The sequence below is a fragment of the Cupressus sempervirens genome, chromosome 5 (genome assembly GCF_028749045.1).
Source record: "Cupressus sempervirens isolate cs-2001-9-10 chromosome 5, ASM2874904v1, whole genome shotgun sequence".
NCBI classification, from domain to species: Eukaryota; Viridiplantae; Streptophyta; class Pinopsida; order Cupressales; family Cupressaceae; genus Cupressus; species Cupressus sempervirens.
In genome coordinates, this window is record NC_143122.1 from 951,508,486 (window position 1) to 951,526,698 (window position 18,213).

Below are 18,213 nucleotides of genomic sequence, written 5' to 3' on the forward strand. Positions count from 1 at the left end.
CCTCCATTTGGCCAGAGGCATGCGCCTTTTATTATGAATCCACCCACGGCCATGGCGGAGACCACAGATGTATCGGCTCAGATGGAGATTGTCAAGGAGCCATCCCAGCTAGCCACCCCTGAGGGAACTCCAGTCGAGGATGTCCCAATGGATTCAGTTGCCCTAGATCTAGTTCTTGCAGTTCCAATGACGGGGCTCATGGAGATGCACCAAGAACTAGAGCCCAAGCCTCGAGTTCGCCTAGACGTGATTGGCACAGAGGTTGTTGTCACTATAGCTTCATCCCTATTAGCCGAACCTGTGGGTGTGGCCCAACCAGCATAGCCAAAGGTCGAGAGTGTTGGAATGGTCCCGCCAACACAGCCTGAGGGTGTTGAAGTGATGGACCGAGTCAGTGTCTTCTTAAGATAGCAGTTCTGGCTCACCCTTGCAGATGTTGGCCCCTCCATCTAGTCCTCGAGGAGGGGAGAGGTATTGACAGGAGTATCTACCATTCTAGAGCCACAGGAGTCCAGAGTACCACAATCTGAGGATGCACCCGAAGATGAGGGGGCTACACCAGAGGTAGAAGTGGCTGTCACAGAAGGGGCAAAGAGGGAGAAAAAGATGGATACGGAGCAAAATGTCGATACTGAGGATAGCTTGAGTTATGGGTCAGACGAGGAGAGAACCATGGCATACATTAGGGCCATGGAGGATGTGTTGGAGAGAGGTCAAATTATTGGACAGCATGCTTTGACCTATAGAAGGGAGTTGTAGTTGATCCGAGCCTATATCCATAGGGGCTGCCCAGAGCATTTTTGCTCTTGCTTTGAGGCCAGAGGATGGCCAGTCATAGAAACATCAAAGATGTTGGCTGATTGGACCACAGAATCCGAGTTGGGACCGCGCAACACTGCTATGGAGAAGCTTGCACATGAGATAGTAAGGGCGTATAAAGACATCTACTATGCTCATCGGTGTACAAAAGAAAATAGAGAAGCAGAAAGGGGTTGTAGTTGAGAGGTCTAGGGCGGTCAAGGCAAAGGCTCAAGAGAAGCTAGCTGCTGAATTGGCTAGTCAACAGGCAACATGGACAACAGAGCGAACCACGTTGCAAGACAAGGAAAGGGCTGAAAAAGGATTGCATGGGGCCCAGACATAGGCTATGGAGGCAACACTTCTACTGAAGGATGCTGTGTAGGTTAACACACGAACACAGAAGGACTTATGTATACGCATCGATCAGGTTTACGAGTTGCGTTAGCTGCTGAACACTTCAGGGATGCAACCTCCTCCATAGTCTATGTTTATTTCTATAATTGTATGTTGTCTCCTAATTTTGTCAATTTTGAGTCACCAGGAGATGACTTTTCTTTTTTGGGGGGGATGATGTTGTTCGGCAAACTGGGTAGTTAAACGGTTATGGGTACGGGCACGACTATGTCGTTTCATTAGCACCATGTCGAATATTATAAATATGGCATACACTTATGTAATTGGTATCATGTTGGTATTGAATATTATTACTTGTTCTGAAGCATTTGATGAATGAATAATACTTTCTTTGTTAAGTTATATGTTTATTTCCTGTTAACCTATGGGTTGAACAAAAATTAGAGTTATAGAATTTGTTTCACTTGGTGACTAATCACATATAACCAAAAAGAAAGGTGTTGTCAAATGGCACTCAATAGTGGCATCAAATCTTTAGCACAAAATGTTAGGTATATTCTATGATGGAACGAGAATTTACTCTTTATCACCCAACTTACAAAGAATAAAAATATTGGAATTTAATTTTGAGAGAAAGAGTGCATTGTTTGTGAAGCAAACCAAGAAAAGATAATTGCTTAAGGCATTAGGCCAAGCGATGTGCACAAAGACAAAAACTTGTGGTGTGGGACCATTGATAGATATAACTTCTAAACCATAGGATGTTCCAAAGTGTCAATATTTGGATGCTGGTTCTCCAATTATGTATTAGTAACACAAAACCTAAAGTATCTTAATTCTAAGTGAGACTCAACCCATATAGAGTTTGTCTCCACAATATTTACCTATTATACCTCAAAGCCTCAGTGATGCTTTGAAGTTGAATCCAATGAAGACTTCGTGATATCAGATGTGTCACCTCAGAAGGAAGCAAACCAATTGATAACTCCAAATAAACCATATCCAACATGTTCTTTTGCATATTTTTCTCGTATGCATTTTGTCATGAAAGTTGCTTGTGCAGATATTTCCTTATATTTTTGCACATCTTATAATTTATGACTAAACCTCCAAAACGTTTCAGCTTAGTCATTAAGGAAGGGATATTAGAATATTAGTATAATAATATAAAAAAGGTGCACCTTTATACTCGTACATAATAAAAAGTTGAGTGTAATATAAGTCTTTTGTAATTGCCATCCATTTTTAGACTATAACTACTTTCTATTTTTAGCGCATGTTCAATAATATAATGCAATGCTCTGAACTTGAGAAAATGCGCTGATTTCTTTCAAGCTTATTTCTTCAATTTTTACCAATATGACCATAATACAAGCATCAAGAGTTTTTACATCAAACATACAGTTCAGTCATGAAAAAAGAGTTCAAAACAATGCAGTGAAATGTTGACCATGTCGACAACGTTGGCAAAATGCATTAAAAAGGTAGTGAATGGCAAGTTTTTGAAAGATGCGAAAAGGTGGCAAGTGTACAAACATTTACTAAAAGGCCAAAAATGAAACAAAAGTAAAAAGAAAAATTGAAAACGTGTTTACTGACGTGTTGTAAATACAGTTGGTACATGACATAAATATTAGCCTGCATGTTCTGCCATGTGTCAGGATTGTACGGCGGACTCCAAAGGAATTTGAAATGGAATTAAGGTTATGGGCATTTTTTTTGATAGATTTCTTAAAACACTGCGGACATTATTGTGAAAGTTTCTTTTTGTTCATCCGCAAATTGGTAAAGTTTTTTGGCGTGTAAATATAGTTTCTTTTCTTTTCTCTAAGAAGCAAAGTCAGCAAAACAAGAATGTCTATAAACTAGAAATACTTTCCTTTTACCAGCAAAGTCATAGTTTTACCTTGCTCTACAAATTTGAAGCTATCTTGCTGTTTTGTTTCGGTGTGATCTTTGGCTGCATAAAAAAAAAAAGGTCTGCGAATTATGAAAATGTTTGAAAATATTTTCGACAGCGAATTGGTGCAAGGTTCATGATGTTGCTTCTTGTTACTCACCTATTCATTTCTGTAAATTTATGCATGGAACAACTAAGGGAATAAATGGAGTGACAGAGGGCTTTCGAAAGACATTATGAAAGTCATCAATATGTGAAAAGGTTTTTGGAAACAATGGAGGTAAATAAAGGAAAAACAGTTCCAGGTATGCATGCTCGGCAGACATAAAGGTGTGAAATATGGGTTTCAATTTTTTATTGAAAGAAGATAAAAAAAATTCTTCTTCTTTTTCAGTTTCAAAAAGGAAATAAAAACAATCAAATTATCTTTGAATAAGATACTATCATTTTGAAATACAGTATTTCTTTTAGAAAAGAAGAGAGGAAAAGGATAAAGGGGTTTCAAAAAAATTTCTTTTGCTAAAAGAAATCTTTTAGATCTGTTTGAAATAAAGTATTTCAGAGGCAAAAGAAATTTTCTCAAACCCTAGATGACAATTTTTCAAAGGCAAAGGGATTTCTTTGGTTTCAAATGGCATTTGTTTGAAAGAAAAGGTTAAAGTATGTAGAATGATCGTGACGGGTTTTTCAAAGGCAAATTTTTCTTGTATGACACAGTTTCAAGGTCACTAGTTCGGACCCTAAAATGGAATTCTTGAAGAGTTTTCACTATTTAAAAAAGGACATTTCTTTGAGGGTTTTAGATATGAAATCCTACATACACAGTTTGAAGATTTATATGGCTGACATTTTTTAAAAAAAAGACATGGACAAAACCGAGGCTTAACTAATATGAGTTGGTTTTAAAAACAACATTTAAAAAAAAGGTTTTGTTAAACTACCCTAATTGGTTTAGTTGGTTTGATATAACTAGCCTATTTCGAATTTCATCTCTATTTATATCTCTATTTATAGAGATTATTTGTAAATTCTGAAAGGTATGGGTGTGAAAGTTATTGAAAAGAAGACACAAATACATTTTGAGAAAAACTTGTTTAGTGTTGAGATTTGAAAGCTATATTACAAGCTTATGTACATGTATTGGTGTAGCATATACATTTGTATGTGTATATGAGATTGTAAGCATAGCAAAAGACACAAAGGGTTGAATACCCTAAGCAGTTATTGCTGCTGTTGTAAAGGAGTTGAAGCTCAATAAAGATTACAGATTCATAGAGTGGGTTTTCTCCCTATTACGAATCTTTTTTGAGGAATTTTGAGAGTTTCCTACTCGGTAAAATACGTGTCTCTATATTTTGTGAGTTGATATTTCTTTCTGTTCATGGTGAATGTTTATATTTTTCAGCACAACTTTACATTCAGTTATGAATTGATAAAGGATTGTAATCAGTTTTTGAATTAAATTCATATAGTTCTGATTCACCCCCCCGCACCCCCCCCCCCCGCCCCCCCCCCCTTCTCTCAGAACTCTTAATACTTCCAACATGAAATGGAACTGAATCAAGAATAGTAAAATAACAAATCAAATCAAGACTGCTAGAAGTAATGGTGATAAAAATGATATTTCATATAATAGGCACTTCCAAGAGCCATAAAATTTTCTAATAGGCATGACCCTTTTTGGCCATATTTTCATGTAGCTGTCTATTTAAGGAATGAACAGTTTATACTAAAGTACTAAATTTTTTGGATTCGATTGTGTGTGTTTATTTATCATCAATGTTTCAGATCACACTAATGATCCATCATCAGGATGAGAAAGTGCAAGATAGTATGTCTGTAACTGATATCTAAGTTGACAAAGTATGTCTGTAACTGATATCCAAACAACAGTTCCCCTGTTTGTTGTTAATTTTTGCATACAAAACCATACAAGAGCATGGGATATGAACTCTCCCATGAATAGCCAATAATAAAATATATTTTTAAGAAACATAAAATGTCTATACCTGGGGAAGAGGCAGCACAACAAGAAAGTCAATTATAAAGTATGTTGACAAGTATTTTTTTGCAATTTGTATTGGATCAATCACAAGCTCTCTTTTCCCAAATACCGTAGATGGAGATATGAATGCTGTTCGGAACTGAAAAATTATGTGTACTAAAAAGATATCTATGAGAGACCGTAGAATAGTAACAACAGTTGCCAAATTCTTGTCTATAGTAAGGCAATTTAATTCATCATTCACAAGTGGCACATAAAAGAATAATGGATCAACAGATACTGCAACTATGCATGATATAATAAAAAATTTGTTCCACTCCGGAAGGACCTTATCTTGAGGATCAAATAACCTCTTTTTGAACAACTTAAGATCCTATGGAAAGACTGCCTTGAAAACTTCATTTACTAACAAACAACCAATATTCTTCAATTGTTGTGTTCTTTTATCCATTACTCTTCTTACACAACATAATGTAGAGCTTGATGTCCCATCCAAATTTCTATAAGTCATAGTTAATAAATTTGCAAATGTCTGAACCAAAAGGCTCCTCAGACTCTGAATCAGTGTAAAACCTGTGAGATAAATAACTAATAAAAAAATTAGTTGAGTGGGAAAAACAATTATCTATACAATTATAAATCATTAAACAACCAGAAAGTGAATTTTCTGAAAGGAAATGATGTCATTCCAGTATCCTTAATAGGGAAATCACAAGTTACAACATTTGGAGATCCAAGCCTTCAGAAAATATGCAATTGCACATAAAATCTATATCCACATACAGAAACCAGCGAATGCCACTTTTCTCATGGTATGTAAAATAAATATAACAAGAAATTTATTTCTCACATTTGTTATAGGGAAGGGTTTATTTTAAAGATCATTGCAATAATAATAGATGAAATGGTCAAGTGTGAGCATGTGTCATGCAAACATTTCAATATTAATGATATTTATCATGAATTGTATCAAGAAACTCTCACATCAATCCTGTTGGAGATATGTTGTAACATTCAAAAGATTGGATACAGAACAACCTATCACCATGATCAAATGTATCCTTTTAATTAATGTTTTTAAATATTTATGTTGTTTCTTCTATTTTCCAAATTTTCTTCATTCAAATCCATTTTAAAATTATTTAAACCTCATTTTTTTGTTCAAAACTAAAAAGATCATCATGCTTACAACATAGACCTTTGGAATCTAAATGAGGTTTAATGCCAAAAGTAACACCAGCATGGTGCAATCACCATCTATAATACCTAAATAAAATCCCAATATAGGTGCAAATTTATATCTGAGTTAATTAAAGATCTAATTAAGCTTCAATACAAGGTCAACAAAAAGGTGAATCGTGAAATACATATGCCATCTAGCAATCCATATGGATCCACATAACCCATCTAGGGTCCTCAACATATCTGATTAATTAATAAATTATAAACCCATCACACTCAGTGCATAATTACTAAGGAAAGTTAAGTCGGTAGCCTAATATTGGCAACAAAACTAATGGTTCTCATCTAAATATTACTGCATTTCCAACAATGGTCTTTGAGTGACCAATTAACTAATTTGTTTATTTATCTATCTCCAATTGTTTATTTTCAAGGTTTATATTTACCCTCAAGTCTAGCATGCTAATATTTACCTCTGCTAACATTTTGATTTGTCTCTTGCAAGAAAACACATATGGAACTGATGTGTATGGCAGAACCATTCTTCACAATGTGAGGGAAGCTCCCTAGGATCAAACTAAACTTTAAACTCACACTGAACAAAAACTAAAACAAAACTAATGCATATACCCTATATACTAGATTTCACTAAGAGGGATTGCATAGAAGAAATGCATTAGTGTCTACATTTAGGCCAAGAGAGTTATCAAGGTCTATTTGTCTTTTAATTCTAGATATCAACAGTCTAGTGAAACTATGATTTATTGAGATTTTGCTATGGTCTCGAATGATTTTTATAAAATCGAAAGTGAATCCTTAAGCATAGATTTAGATTTCTATTAAAAAAAGTTGAGGTTGGTCGATTCACTTAATATCATAAAAACCCTAATGATATTATCTCCTAATAACCTTTCTATTAAAAAAATTGAGGTTTGTCGATTCACTTAATATCATAAAAACCCTAAATGATATTATCTCCTAATAATCATTAAGGTGATTACAGTGATCAAAAGATTTTACCAGTCCATGGGGCATCTAGATTATTTATGCTTCCTAGTAATAGAGAGACCAAATATCTTAAGACAAGAACAGAGCAAAACAAAGGTTGAGGACCTCAGCAATTTACATCAAGACATAGAATGAGAAACTATGGCTGGGGAAGACAAAGCAATAAGAAAGTGATAGATGAGAAAAACAGAGAGTTTTTCCACAAAACTTTTAGGAATCTTGACCAAGGGCAAAAAAACGTCAAATGAATTTATAATGAAGCTGATAGAACACTTAAGAATGAGAAATTTCCAAGAAAGAGAATGCCATCAAATGGTATACAGAAGTAAAGAAGCAGAAGACACCCTTTCAATGTCCTCAAGCCCAATGATTTTGCAAGAAGAATATACAAAAAGAGACCCCATCACTTTTTATGTCCCTTTCTGTAGAATAGTCCTTCAAGACAAACTAGCCTATTTAATTCTTGTAGGCTAAAGTTGTATAGAAAGTGAATTCATTAATTACTGACAAAGCATACTTTATAGGAAACACTTTTTAATTAATTTAATAAGTTTAAGAAATGAGCTGAGTGGTTTCTAATCTATAGTTTAATAAAGTCACTTTATTTCCCTAAGCCATACTAAAATATTAAGAGTGGGAAATTGAAAGGTGTTTCCATATGCTTTTGGAATTGTCATAACAAAACATTTTTATTGTATAGAGTTTGGAAGGCTTGTGAAGCTTTAAACCCTAGGACGAAAACCCTACAAGTAACTAGATTCGCTGGTGCAATGAATCTACCCTAGTAGATATGCTCAAATTGCACAGATTTTTCTTAATGAATTCAACAAAATTGATTTTATCAAAATTTATGAAGTCTTTAAGAAACAAGTTTTCAAGCTTGAATAAATTGCAAAATATCAAGTAGGCTATGGTTGATTCATTCTTGAGTTTAAGTGGTACCTTTATATTTACAAGTTTTTGGGCACGTAAGGTGAGAAATTAATGTATTTCTATTGCACAACTTCATTTGGAAAATACATATACTATTTAGGGAAATAAATTGATGTGTTGAACATTTTATTTAGACAAAGTCATGCAGGTTAATGTTGCCACTAGAATAGATATCTGAATTTGAGAGTGCACATAGAATATATTGTTGATCATTTCTTTCTGGTAGACATTTGTCCCCTTTTTGTGATTTGCCCTCTCAAATTCCATAAAATGGGATTTGTAAGATGGCTAAAAATAAAATTTACCAATTTAAATGCCTTTAAACAAGACAAGTCTTGATTTAGGTCTTGCAATTGCCAAATAAGGAACAAGTACACAAATATAGAACTAACTATATCATTAGTGTAATATGTGTTAGCATTAAACCACAGACAGAAATAACAATTATATGCAAATATAACCAATAACAAAAAATAATAGATCACACAGAATAAAACACAAGGCACCAAGATTTAACGTGGTTCACCCAATCCTTGGGCTACGTCCACCAAACAGCAAGTCCGATATTATTATGATCCAGTGATTACAACCTAATTACAATCTGTAATCCCTTACAACTCAATACCATCGCAAGAACCAATTTAGCATCACAACTTAATGAAAATACCTAACCCTATGCCCTTTTATACAAGTATTTTATGTCATTTTAGGGTTACAACATGTCGGCCATATGTCGGCCACGATCCAAAAAAAAAATTCGGAGTGCTGCCCTAAACCCCAAACAATTTATGGAGTATGTACATTACTTTCCTTATTAGTCACGACAATCTAACAATCTCCCACTTGGGGACTAATCAGGCTCCACACTAAACAACAATCTCCCACTTGGAGACTGATCCTGTAGCTATACTGCTACCACATGGGGCTCCCACTAGATCAAACCACCCTAGACTCTGCTATTCATTGATTCATGGTTAGTGTAGAAGACCAACCGAAGCTGAAGAGGAGTTCAGCTTCTCCCTTGTTACTACATTTGTCAACATATCTGCTGGATTGTCATTTGTATGTATCTTCTCTAGCTTTAACTGTCCATCCTCCAAAACTGACTGAATCAAATGGTACCGCAACTGTATGTGTTTGGTCTTAGAATGCAGAGCTAAATTCTTTGCAAGATGAATGGCACTTTGACTATCTGTAAACAAATAATTATCCTTCTGAGGGTGTCTCAATTCTTCCAAGAAGAACTGAAGCCATATCATCTCCTTGGTTGCCTCTGTAGCAGCAACATACTTTGCCTCTATAATGGATAAAGCATTAACCTTCTGTAACCGAGAAACCCAGCTCACGACTGCCCTACCAATAGTAAAGACATAACTTGTAGTACTCTGCATGGTATCAATATCCCTTGCCAAATCTGAGTCAACATAGCCCTGTAAATCAGTAGTAGAGCCCCCAAAGTGTAAACACTTATTAAATGTTCCTCTCAAATATCTGAAAATCAATTTGACTACATTCCAATGTTCAATTCCTGGATGACTCATATACCTACTAACGACTCCCACTGCATATGCAATATCTGGCCTAGTACATACCATAACATACATCAAGCTTCCTACAGCTGAAGCATAGGGTACCTTAGACATCTTATCCCCCTCTTCCTATGTCTTAGGACACATCTCCTTAGTCAACTTCAAATGACCAAGTAAAGGTGTGCTGACAGCTTTAGCATTCTCCATAGAGAAACGTTGCAACACCTTCTCCACATAATCAGCTTGAGATAACGTCAATGTTTTGTTCTTCCTATCTCTACAAATCTTCATACCAAGGATTTGTTTTGTTGTCCCCAAATCCTTCATAGCAAATGGATGTGCTAACTAGTTCAGCCCCTTAATATGATCCATGTTAGACTCAACTACAAGCATATCATCAACATATAAACATAAAATAATGTAGCTTTCATTATCCAACCTCTTTAAGTAGACACAATGATCTAAATGACACCTACTGTAACTATGCTCATCCATAAAATTGTCAAATTTCAGATACCATTGCTGAGGTGCTTGCTTAAGCCATATAAACTTTTCTTCAATTTGCACACTAAGTTCTCCTTACCTTTGACCGCAAATCCCTATGGCTAAGCCATATATATCTCTTTATCCAAATCACTATGAAGAAGGGTTGTTTTAACATCTAGCTGCTCTAAATGCAAATCTTCAGTAGCCACAAGACTTAAAACAATAGGGATAGAAGGCATTTTCACAACAGGAGAAAATATTTCATCAAAATCAATGCCCTTTTTCTGTGCAAATCCTTTTACAACTAACCTAGCTTTAAATCTTTTCTTACCCTCTTCCTCTTCTTTCAACTTGTAAACCCACTTATTCTATAAAGCCTTTTTACCTGCAGGCAACTTGCACAAATCTCATGTCTTATTCTTCAGCAAAGAGTCAATTTCATCTTTCATTGTAGACTCCCACTAAATCTTAGTATCCACCTGCACAACTTCATCATAACTTTCAGGTTCACCAGCATCAGTAAGTAAAATAAAATACAAAGAGGGAGAAAATCTTTCTGGAGGTCTGATTTGCCTTGTTCACCATCTAACATTCACTAGTGTATGTGGTATTTGTTGTGGTGGTTGTTGCGCTATATTAGAATTTACAACAACTATTTGTTCTCCCTGCTCAACTGCAGTAATTGTTCCTGAACATTCATTTTTCTCTAAAATAATTAAAGTAGAAGAAACAATATGACTTGTACAAAGATATAAGGTGCCTACTTTCACACCTTTTGCTACTGCAAGGGAACCTTTTGAAACCTTCCAATTTTTATCATTAAAAGTAATTACACAACCCTCATCATCGAGTGGCCCTACTGAAATTAAATTTCTACTCAGCCTTGGAACATGTCTTACCTCATATAGTAGCCAATGATTCCCATTCTACAACTTAATCTTAATTTTTCTCTTTCCAACAATCTGATAAGGTTCATTATCTCCCAAATAAACAAGCCCAAAATCCCCTTGGACATAATCAATGAAATAACCTCTATGAGGTGGAGCATGAAATGAAGCACTAGAATCTAAAACCTATGAATCATAAACACTTTCTAAAGATAGAAGCAAAGCATCCTCTTTGGATTTGTTACTTACCACATTTGCCTCCTTGTCTACATCTGATTTATCTCCTTCATTTTTCTTTTGATTCCAGCAATCTTTCTTTTTATGACCTAGTTTCCCAGAGTAGCAAAAATCATTCGGTCCTCTCGATTGAGACCTCCTCCCCTTTGACTTTCCTCTTGATTTTTCATAATTTCCAGAGTTACTTCCTCTCTCAATCGTTCTACCCCTACTTTGTGCATTCAAAGCACTTCCTGATGTAGATCCACCTGAGGTTTTCTTGCGAGTTTCCTCACTCAAAACAACACCGATCACATCTTCACATTTTAGGGTACTAAATCCAGGAATAGAATTACTCATAGCCATTCTAGCTTTGAGGCAAAGAACACAAAATCAAAAGAGCCCTAATTTCTTCATCAAAATTGATACCCACTGAAGATTAAACTCATTTAAATGATCTGCAATAGATCCACCTTCTGCCATTTTCATATTAAATAAATGCTTCATGAAAAATACCTTGTTTGAAGCAGAGAGCTTTTCATATAGTGTCGCTAGGGTTTTCATCAACTCTTCTGTCATCTTTTCTTTGGTAATAATAAAATCAATTTTGTGAAATTTTGGAAGTGTGTTATTTTGCAATATTGTTCCTTGTCTACCATTTATTTTTGAAAAATAATTTCAAAGTATATATTTTATTAAAAATCAAAAAATCATTAAACATACAAAATATCAGTCTGTGCATCAATATAACAATTTGGGCCACGTTGGGGTCTTTCCAGTGGTATCAGAGAGGTTTCCTACCAACTTGCAAGAATTGGGCTCAATTATTATTTTGGTCAGTGCTTACTTTTGAGAGTGTCAGATTATTTTTGTGATTGGTATAGTGACATGGATGGTGACAGGAGATTCATTCCAGGTAGATATTATACTCACAGAGGACGTACTTCTCTGCCTAGGGATGGAGAATCTAAGATACAGGGTATTGTAAAGTAGTCAGATGATGCAGTTGTTGATATGAGTCCCCAAGATTATGCATTCAATGGTGGGAGTAGGAGCATGTGATGATACAGTCATATCGGCATTGGCAGTTACTTCTACATTGATTGAGCAATCGATAGATGAATTTAGCGATATGCATGGAATTATTGATGTATGTTATGATGATGGCACACATGTTGATGATTATGAGTTTTCATCAATTGCAAATTCGGTTCAGTTTTTTGTTACGGCAGTTAGTGTTGTTCCTATGTCCATATATTTGATGTGGCTACACACCTATTGTTGATACCGTTGGCATGAGTGAATATGGTTTGCTTGTAGCTACATCTTTTTCAACACATGTTGGTGATGATCAGGATTCCAGTCCAATATATATTATGTGGGTGGATATAGGGAAGAAGAGGTTGCATAGATCTTCTATGGAATTTCCTTCTGGTGACATTCTGACTTCTACATCATCAGCACAAGTTTTTAGTGCTAGTCTACAAGATATGTTGATGGTCCTAATGATATTGGCATACAGTTGGTTCGGTGTTGACAGGGATGCCATGTAATTCTTCATTTGGGATCCAGGTAGAGGTTGGAGTTCATTGTGTTGCCGGATTGCTTGAGGAGAATCGATCTTGGGGAGGGAGGAGTGTAATGTCCCCAATTTTGTTGGCATCAGAGTTTCAGGGACTAACCTATTATTGTGATCCTTGTAGGCTAATTATTGTGGATAGAGGGTCTTTTGTGGCAATGGCTTGGCCTAGGAGGGTCTTATCTTCTCCACATCTCAATAAGCTACAGGTTGGTCTTCGTTTGGCTCAGATCAGACTTCATTTGGGCTTAGTTTTGTGTACTTACTATTTGTGGTAAGCTAGTGTTGATCGAGATGGACTTAATCGAGATGGACCCTTTCTTTTTTGGAAAGTGCATTTGGTCACATGGAGAAATGATAGGTATGACTCCTATTTCAAATGACATATTTAAATGATGAGTATTTTGGGAGTTATTATATTTTTAAGGGCCAAATTATTATTAATTATTAAATGGCTTATTATAAAATTATAGTTCAACTTTACAATTTGTAGTGTGGCGATACAGGGGGACATGGGGACGAATTTCGGGTGTAGGAAAAAAGTAGCCTCAATTTGGGGACGTTGGGGGTGCGGCAGCGAGGGAGCAGAGGGGGGTTCTGGGGGGGAGGAGAGGGAGTGGGGGGAGGGGGTTGCATATTATATATATAATATTATTAATATATATGATTGAAAATGCTAATTATGAAATGATACTTCAATATATTATATAAAAATGTAGCATTAACATACCAAATATAGTTGACTACAATGAATAGAGAAAATTAAAATGTGATTCACAAACCATAAGTTCAAACTTAAAACTTGAAATTTCATAACCATTACTATTACTAATGACCATTTGACAAATTAACTTAGTTCAAGATGCAAGATTCAAAATTCATTGTTCAAATATGATTTTATGAATATCATATATCATAAAGATGCTCATAATGACAATGACCCGAATAGCATGAAACAGTGAAATAATAATAATGTATCATAGCCATATCAAAGTGAGTATAATCAACAAAATGACAAAATGCCAATAATGAGAATGGAATCATCTCAAGTGCTCTCTAATCATCCCTTATGCTAAAGTCCTCATCATTGGAACTACTAGACTCCTCATGGGTAAGATCCTGATCCTCTAAAGGAACACCAACTAGCCCTACATTGCCTTCTTCATCAACATCCTCATCAATCTAAGCTGGATCCTCTAGCTCCACATCCCATCATGCTGTAGGGCTCTCCTTGTACTCACGTGTCTTGCGATCTTTGAGCCGCAAGTAACCATGTACAGCAACCAGCTTCTCCGCTCTCTTAGAGGTAAGTTTGTTCCTCTTAACAAAGTGAATGAAGCTATAGGTGGACCAATTCCTCTCTGCAGCTGAGGAGCTAGACACCTGAGATAACAAAGTTGAAAGTTACAACTTACAAGTTACAAACAAATTTTCATACAATTTGTAACAAATGATAAATGGTACATCGATGATTAATAATTATTGAATCAATGAATCATAAATTAAAATCAACAAGGTAAAACTCTTCAAGTTAAGATTGTAAAGGGCTGGAATTAGTTATTAGGATTACAAACCTGAGAAAGCAGTCTAATGGCTAGTGAGGTGATCTTTAACTTTTGTGACCCATGACATTTCCACCACAAAATGGGATTCTTTTGTGCCATGGTTTTGTGATCCACCTTTGCAATATCCAAGTATCCTACAAGTTACAAGTTTTAAAGTTTACAACATAATATTAAAATTATAAATAACTTAAATAAAGTTATAACTTATAAGTAAAGCAACAATTAATTATTAAAAGAACGTATAATTATAAAGAGTTTAGAGCACTGAATCAAGATTTAAGGATTACCTGAAAGACTAGTAGATTCAAACCATTCGGTGCGAATCTCACTAGCAGTCTCAATATCATACATTTTGACAATGCACCGAAAGAACCCATTCTTCACCTCATCATCCCGAAGTGGTGTGACTCTACCAGGCCTAGGTATGTACCACTTTAGGTTCAATGCATAGGCAGCCATGTGCAAAGGAGTGTTCAACTTCTCCCACCTGTGGTGAATGATAGGCTCAATGTGCTCCATATAGAATGCTAGAGTGGGGTCTCTCTCATGCAGAGCAGCCCTCATCTGCCCAAGCATGGAATCAATGCGCTCATAAACCTCTCCAAGGCTAGGTGAATCTACATCTCCATATCTGATCACCTGAAACACTGGAGTAATGATGGAGACTATGTATTTTGCATCACTCCAAAACTAATCACTCTTCACTGTCTCCTTCACCCTCTTCTCCTACTCTATTCTAGACTCAGGCCATTGATTTCATTCTTGTGTCATAACCATGAGTTGCAATGGCTCTTGCAACTCAATCATTCTCTCCAAAAGAATATAATATGATGCATACCTGGTCTCAACTGGTTTCAAGAATTGCTTCTCTGCGAAGCTCCTAAAAAGTGCATGTTATGTATGGGATTGCAGATAAAGATCTGCACCTCTCTCCTATCATTAACCACCTTTCTAATCCACTCTATTTTCCCCATGTCTTTGAGTGCATTGTTCATGGCATGCACACAACATGGAGTCCACCAAATATACTTATAAGATGCCTCAACAAGCCTCCCTACAGCTTTGCACACGTGTTGCATTTGTCACAACTTGGACCACATTTTGTGGTCCAACCTCCTCAATGGCTTTCCTAAGCACATGAAACTGAAAATCAGCATCTTTACGATGCCCTGAACAATCAATTGCCTTCAAAAAATATGGGCCCTCCGTGCATGTAACCATAATGTTGATAAGTGGATGATGACTATTGTCCATACACCCATCTATGATAATGCTGCAACCTAACTCCATCCAACATGCTTTCATTTTCTCCATCAAGATCCCAACCTTGTCATAGGCTCTATCCAACACTGTAGTCCTCAGCTTGTGGTCACCTGGTGGCACATATGATGGCTCTCCCTCATTCACTGCCATGGTCATCATCCTCACAAAATAGGGAGATCGAGCCACATGTGTAGAGATGCCATTGGCAAAGAAGAAATCACCAACAACATCATCTAATTGGTCCCTTGCATGCATGTTAAATAAATGAGCAATGGGGTTACTATTAGTACGACTTGTAGTTGCTTTCTATTTCCCCCTATTGTTGTCCCCTGTTGAATTATGTGTAGGTGAGGAGAATGATGGTGTAGGTGACATAGTCCCTGCTCTCTGATGCAAGATATGAGTTATTTCGCTACCCCTGTAACTGTTGTATATGTTGTACCTATTGCCTAGAAGACAAAGATCTAGGCACTGGAACAACACTATCATCAGGAATGCCCCATATTTTATTCACTTCAAGTCTATATTTGACATTTTCAGGATTTGACAAGAACATGCATGGGTTCACACCATAGCCACTCCAAAAAAGGTGTGAATTAACTCTTGTAATACTGCCAAACCATTCTGCTCCACATATATTGCACTTCCATTTGCGTGTGCCACCCCCTGAAGGTGTAGGGCATGTAATTTTTGTAGCAAACTATTTAAGAGGGGACTTTGGGTCATAAGGACCCCTAGCATACTTCCTCAAAATCTCTGAAGGGAAATCAGTAGAAGGCACCCCTAGTGCAACATAAGAAGGCTCTTCCTCAGGCTCAGATTGACCACCTACATTAGCCCCATGATCACTTCCTTCAGGCTCAGGTTCAGGCTCATAATCAAATGCACTTGGCTTATTAATTTTCATATCTTCTGCACTTTGGCTGGATCTAGAAGCCATTTATAAAACTACATTTCACAAAATGAAAATAAAATTATAAAAATAATCATGATACATTTCAGCCCAAGTAAAAATAATTTAAAACTTAAAACTTTACTATTTAATTTTAGCATTTACTATTTAAAAATTTTAAGTATTGAAAAATGAAGCTAAATACTAAAAGTAAATACTAAATAAAAATATGGCAATATGGCATATGCTGAAACATTTTACTAAGTTAGTTTCAAGTTTCAAATTTCATTCTTGAATCTTGTTGATAGTTGAATCTTCTTAGTTCTATGATTTTTTATTTTATTATCTATATTAATTTTTAATTTTTTTTTTCGTTGTTCTTAAAATAAAAATTTTCCATATTGCCATATTTTTATTTCAAGAACAAAAAAAAAAATTAAAAATTAATATAGATAATAAAATAAAAAATCATAGAACTAAGAAGATTCAACTATCAACAAGATTCAAGAATGAAACTTGAAACTTGAAGCTAACTTAGTAAAACTAAATGCTAAATTTAAAAATTAAAAATTGATTTTTAAAACCAAAAAAATAAGTAAAATTAAAAAAACCCTACCTTGAAGGCTTGAACTTGAGGAGACACTTGCCAAATCAAACTTTCTTGCTCCTCTTTCTCCTCTTGATCTTGCAATCCTTTGCAAAACCACCCACTAATCTCTCACAAGCTCCTCAAAACACTCTTTCTCACTTAGGTCCTTGCTACTCCAAAATGGTGAAATGAAAATGAGATCTATTGGTCTTATTAAGCCTTCAAATAGAGCACATGGTACCAAAACCCAATTAGGGTTAGCATACTTAAAAAATAAAAACAAAAAAAAATGCAAAAACTATTGTTTTTAAAACTTTTTTGGGTCTCTTCTTGGCACACCCCGCGAGCACCGGAGAAGCACCCACGCATGTCCCACTGGGGTGCTCGATCGGTACGACAGGGGTGCAGTGGTGGAAAAGTGGCTAGCGGGGGTGCTTGGGTGCGTAACACCAAGGTTTTGACCCGGGTGCACACACCCGAGTTACATTGTTTAAGTTGAGAGTTTGAGTTATTATTGGAAAGTGTCATTTATTAATTAGTTAAGCCAAGTCAAGTGAGAGAATCTAATGAAAGCTTCTAATTAATGTTGAGTGGTGAAGCTTCTTGAGTTTAGTTACATTTTGGCAACAAAAGGGAATCTGGAGGTTATAAATACAAGCTCATTTCATTGGGAAAAGCATGCTTGAAGATATATTTTCTTTTGTTGCCTTTGTGGCTTTCTTGAGTCTAATATTTTGAGGCCCTTGCTGAAGTATAAGGGTTAATTCTGAGAAGTGGCAATTCACAGCTGAGGTATCATGAATTAGATTCCTGAAAATTATTAATCTTCCATTTCTATGTTACTGTTGCTTTGGACGAAGTCTTTGTGTTGGGTGTTGTGGGGGATTAAATTCTAAAAATTGTGAAGCTTGAGATTGTTGGAGTCTTCCTACTGTATGACTTATGGCTGGAAGTCATCTATTGTCAGAAATTTAATTACATAACCACCTACAAGTTGTAAGTGTTTGATCTGCATGTATTGTGG

The 18,213-nt window shown here is 35.8% G+C and overlaps 1 long non-coding RNA gene and 1 pseudogene across 1 annotated transcript in view; one reads left to right on the plus strand and one right to left on the minus strand.

Annotated features, from left to right (window-relative positions):
* The window catches only part of LOC149559114 (uncharacterized), a 38,062-nt gene extending 34,553 nt beyond the window's left edge, over positions 1-3,509 (plus strand). Inside the window, exon 3 of the long non-coding RNA XR_016365114.1 lies at positions 3,254-3,509. This is a non-coding gene — a long non-coding RNA (uncharacterized LOC149559114). The remainder of the gene's footprint in view (positions 1-3,253) is intronic.
* Positions 1-16,648, minus strand: part of LOC149559113 (putative cyclic nucleotide-gated ion channel 6) — a 69,228-nt pseudogene extending 52,580 nt beyond the window's left edge.
* Positions 16,649-18,213: the final 1,565 nt, after the last annotated feature.